This window comes from Cupressus sempervirens, chromosome 5, assembly GCF_028749045.1.
Source record: "Cupressus sempervirens isolate cs-2001-9-10 chromosome 5, ASM2874904v1, whole genome shotgun sequence".
Lineage (NCBI taxonomy): Eukaryota > Viridiplantae > Streptophyta > Pinopsida > Cupressales > Cupressaceae > Cupressus > Cupressus sempervirens.
Genome location: NC_143122.1, coordinates 70,109,446 through 70,115,445, shown reverse-complemented (window position 1 = coordinate 70,115,445; position 6,000 = coordinate 70,109,446). Strand labels below are relative to the sequence as shown.

The 6,000-nt window shown below is 33.7% G+C and overlaps 1 pseudogene; it reads right to left on the bottom strand.

The window, feature by feature from the left end:
- Positions 1-3,628: 3,628 nt before the first annotated feature.
- The window catches only part of LOC149554596 (uncharacterized), a 93,386-nt pseudogene continuing 91,014 nt past the window's right edge, over positions 3,629-6,000 (bottom strand).

The window sequence follows — 6,000 nt, the reverse complement described above, 5'->3', positions numbered from 1 at the left end:
TAGTTCTTTTCAGAGAATGAGCTATTTTTTTGAAGAATATTTTCAAATAATGATGTGCATGGCTTCATTTTACAAAAATGGTCACAAGATTGGGACCATTGCACATTTGGTATCTATATTGGCAACATCAAAACAAATTTAAAATGAACGGTGGAAAAAGCATAGACAATATAGTGATAAATGAATGACATTTGGTGGTAGAAATTATCGATTTCAAGGTATTGGGACATGATTACTTGAAATTGGCCTTATGGTGCATTGATCATTCTATATGTCTTCAATGTAAATATGGGAGTCACTAGAGCCTTTGTACTCCATAGATAGGGAGAGATATTTCCTAAGATTATCGATAACATGCTGTAAAGAAGCATAGATTAATGCAGTAATATGTTGGTGTTTTGAAATGTCACAGTTTCAAATTACTACAATGAGAATAGAATACATCTAGGGGAAGCTACTTCCCATCTACAACATATCCTTTCAGACACTGGGCCAACTATAGGGCTAGACCCTTCTTCTACTTTAGGCTTTGCAAAACCTAGGTAGGTGGACCTAGAGATTCTTCACATGGTACTAGTATTCAAAGCATACAATTGAATCTAAAACAAACTAGATTAAAACTCTTATATCTTTTGTACTTATGCAAAGATCATAGACATAAAATATCTAATAACATGACCTAAGAAATTGATAAGCTAAGTGAAGGTATCCTTTCAACTCTTAAATGGAAAGGGAAATGGATGATATAATGTTGATTTCAACAAATCCCCAAATATACAATAGTAAGAACACGTTGATCTTGTAGCTAATTAGTGCATTATCTATTGGGAAATTCCATAAATCACACATACATCTATGATACCATTGACATATTCCATACATCAAGATATCATATCTATCTTATCACTTTGTGAATTAGACATTGGTGTTCATAAAGACCTCATTCTCATGAAGTATCCTTCTCATATAACCAACAACCTTGTCAAATACATCAAGTATTTAATTGGCCCTTTTTTCTAACAACAAAAAATATTAGACATACAACATTACGAGGATGTAAATGGGTCTAAGTTCTTTGTTCCTAAACCTCAAAACATTACAGATTATAGAGATAGGAGATGAGAATCATAATGAAACTAAGAAGATTCTTGTGCACTATATTCATTTCTTTGCAACTATACATTCAATATGCATGCAAACAACTCATGGAACTACTAAATAGATTAGAACTATCTATATTAGCTTAACTATTGTTGTTCACACAAGAGAGAAATATGCTAAAGAGAATGGTGGAATTATAGCTCTGGATCCAACAATGTGGTCTTGCATACAAACTAGAAACAATATGGTATCACAACAATGGGAAATTTTCTCTAGAATTGGAACCTTGGTCTCACAATATCGAGAAAACTCAAGATTAGAACCCCCACAATGAATTAGAAAGAGAGATATATAGGAAAATAATGAAGTCCCAGATTTGATTTGGAAGTGACATGTGTCCACTTGAATCTTCATTCCTTATTGTTGTAAAACATCTCTCATCTTTCTATAACTAAAATCTGATATTATTCTCATCATTGTTGTGTAACAAACTTGAAATATTTCTTCTTCAATGATGAAAACCTTTGTGTTTCCAAAATATCTAAAATGCATCTAAAATGTTGATAATCCATCAACTAAACTGACTCAGAGATGACAAAATCTGCCCCTAACTACATTTTTACTGCATCTAGCATTCATCCAGTTCACCATTTAATTGAATATCCAATTTGAACTATCTTAACCAAATAAAATTGAAAAATGGATACCTGAGACAAAACCTTGAATAAATTGAACCAGTGGCTTCCTGTGCAAAAAAAAAAACTCCAAAATGGAATGATCATTCTCTCTTAGTTTCAATGATATATAATAGTGCCATATCTGCTTACCAGAAACACCTAGAATCTCAATTTGAATTTTAGGTCCCTAGACTAGTCCATAGGTCTACATTTAGCAAATATTTAATTTTAACCTAAAGTCAAAACTTTAGATAAATCATCCAGTTTATTTAAAGACTTCTTCACATGATTTTAGAAGGAAAAGATAATAAAATATATATTTTTTCATTTTTTGATTTTTCCCTACAAAATTTCCTTTGTGTCAAACTAGGTTTTACTAAGCTCAACACATGTTACACTCTGATTGGTTAGTTCTGAACTGTGAGTTGCCATCCTGGTGCCATGTGGTGCCACTAGATTGGTCCCTATTCTACCAAGTCTTTATGGTCCCTCTACCATGTGGCAAGCTCTAATTGGGTCACTATATCACATGATACCTCAGTACAATGCCATGTCATAGTGACATAGCGACATCACAACATGTGGCACCTCTGTCTATGTCATCACTCTATCATTTGCCTCATCACCATGCCACATCACCATGTCAACCTTATTGGCTGGTCACCATGTCACTATGACACTTGAAAATAGTGCCACATCATCATGACATAGTGACCTTGTGCCACATGTGATTCCTACAATGTCATCACCTTGGGAAGCATGCCACATTTGGAGTCCTCTGCCACATGTCATTCCACAACTCATCCTTCTGACACCACACATCATGATTTGGTTGGTCTACATATCCAAATCATTAGCTGACATCATCATCTTGGGTAAAATGTTTGCTCAAAATTTCTTCATTCTTCTTGTCTAGCTAGCCATGAAGTGGGACCTCCATACAAGCCTTGTATTGCCTTTTAAAAAACACACATCTCAAAGACAACTACAACTATGTGATTTACTGTTTGAACATTAAAAAATACTTCAACACAATGGATGTGGGATTAAAACCTTGAGTTTTTTCCAACACATTTCTTCTCAACCCACATCTTTTGCATATTCTCCTCTCTACATGAAGGAAATCTACCATGTTTGAACCAAACTTGATGACACAAAATACACCTGAGGCAATTCTCATTCTTTAAGATGCATTTGCAAAGCCTCTAAACTGATTTACGTTTCCACTCATCTTGCATGTGGTTCAACTCATACTATTTTGGTTGGGCTTCCACCTCCTTTACATGAACAATTGCAATTCCTTTGAAATTGTGAAATTTTTTTGTTGCCACAAAGTCCTACTTTACTATCATTGAAAGACATCATTAAATGAATAAAACGTTCAAACATAATTCCATGCAACATATCATAATGAATCAAAACCATAGAGGGGCAATTTGAAAAAGGACGACAGATTAGGGATGTTCTGCTATAGTCAATGCCATACTTCACTTACATGTGCGTGCACTAGATTTTGAATGACTTTTGTTACACAAGTTTTCTAAATCATTGCACATTACAACAATCCCATTATTATCAACATAATGGCTTAGCAAGGAAGCTTAACAGTCCCACTACATTGAGCTTTATTTTCACTCTTACTTTCTTAAGAATGTTTTTTACGAGTTGTATTGTGTCCCTTACTCTTATGAGTTGTTGGACTTGGACTTATATCATTGGCATCCTCAGTAAGATCCTCATGATCATGGCTCTTCTAATGATCTTTTCCTTTTCTTCTAGTATTTTTGAATGCTAGCAACAGGACATTCGTCAAGGATCTACAAGTTTGGAAACAATTCTTTGATCTTCTACTAATATTGCTTGTCTTCACATACACCATTCCCATGTAAATTGAGGTTTTTTAATTCATGGAGAACATTGATAACCTATATTTCTTACCAGAGATGAAGATGTCCCAAGTCTAAGATTTGAAGCTTTCCATTTTGCTCCAATTCTTTCGAGAGATTCATTAGCTCATTATGAGAGACAAAGCTCTTTCAAATCCACACAACACTTTAATCATGTTCCAATTGTTTGCAATTGATAATACGATATGGATAGTTTTGAGATTGATGATACCTTTGCCAATGATTTTCCCAACTCACAAATAGGGTTATATGAGAGCACCAGAGTATTGATATTAATATATCAATCTGAACTACAAATTGAATAAATCTCATTGTCATTCAAGATGAGAGCCCGAAGGTCTATAAGGAGTGAAACCTCATCCATGGATGTAAGTTCATTATGACTTTCATTCAATACAGTGAGCTTTGATAAACCTTCAATTCCTTTTAAACTCTAAAGACAATTTCTTGCAACTAAAAGCCATTTTAGGTTTGAAAACTATGCAAGTTCATGGTTTATTTGAGGAAGTCGTGACATACACTGGATTCAAATTCCACTGGTGCTAGAAAAGATTGCATGCATTCCCTATGAATTTGAGAGTGAAATAATCACATTTGATTATTTTCTAGTTCATTTGGTCATGACTTCATAAGCTTCCATTCCTAAAATAGTGTGCACCTTACCATCTCTTAAGAAATCTAGATCTAGAAAATTAGGCTTTAGATGCATACCTACCGCCAAGTCAACTTTGACAAAAAGGCTGGGTCTAGAGGCGGACCTAACAAAAAAATAAAATTGAAACACCTAACATCTTAGACTGATCCATTAATCAACTAGCACTAAACAAATTCAAATTAGACTATTGCTTGAAAACTTAAAACTCATTTAAAAAATTTATTAAAGCGATGAATTTTGTGCCAAGAGGTCCTCTAAAGAGCCTTAAAAACTAACTGAAATAGGTAACTAGGCCCTAAGCTCTAACACACTAATTCTTTGTTCAACAATCTCTTACCCTGTTGAATCTTGTCTCATGACGATCACTCAGTCAAAAGATATTGACTATCAAAGTTGCTTTCTCAAAATTTTCTGCAAGCAAATGTTAGGAAACCATAAAATACATTTGGATTTGGCTTTGAAAACAAGGCTAACTGACACTTGAGGGTGTGAAAACTGGGGCATTAGTTCACTATCATGAGGAGAGTATAAATCTATGGTTTGGACTCATGAAGAATAAAAAGGTGCATTTGGCAAGTCATCAAAGTGGGCTACTTGGATTTGCAGAAATTAGGAACAATGGTAGAAAAATAATTTTCTCAAATAGAATGGATCTGGGAATGTGTAGATGGATTTTTCAAGGCTTCAAACTAGCACACTTAAATTTTTTTTGGATTAGAACTCAACGGTACAATCCATTTGATCTCACCTATCACGGATTCAGATTTATGACATCTCAAATAGGAATATCGATCAATCTATACATATTGACACTAGTAAAACTTTACAAATTGCATATGGAATCACATTTAAAATTGATCGAATGGATTTGTCATAAGCTCAAAATTGAAAATAACAAGTATTTGACCTCTAGAGTGCAATTCAAAAGGAATTTTCTCGTTTTAGTTAATTTGGTCAAAATTATAATTGATCAAACAAGGCCTCCCATAATTCTGAATAATTTACATCAACACGACAATAATAAACAACCGAATTTAAAGTATTCAAAACCTAGTCAAAACATGTCAAAATGACTTGAAATCTGAAATATAGGTTCTTTAATATGCATACTAAACACTCCCAAAGCGATGAGTTATGAAACATAACTAGGTATAAGATATCCAATTGCAATCTAGGCCTCCTATTAGTGTTTGACACTTGGCAAAAAATGCAGATTTGGACAGTGCTCAAAACAGAACTTCACAAAATTACTCAGAATGGAAACTTATCTTCATGGAATGAGTGGATATGCTAAGTGTAAGGTGTTAGAAACATTAAATACCTCTTATGCCTCAAATGAACAATTGGGTAAACTTGCATTAAAAGAACTTTCAAGGGCTTAAAAGCTTGTAATGGTACTCAAATTAGTTTGGCAATTTTGAGTCCCAACATAATGAATGAATGAGTTTTGTTGAACTCGAATAATTCTAGGGTTAGCAATATATTTGTCAAACTATCTATTTAAACATAGAATACATTTGTTGAGAGGATGGTAGGGACACAAAACATGAAGAACCCCTGTATTTTTATCACAATTGGATGAGAAAAGTATGCAACTACACAAGCCAAAATCATTGAGATAGCAAACAAGTGTAATGCCAAATCCATAATTTCAAAAATT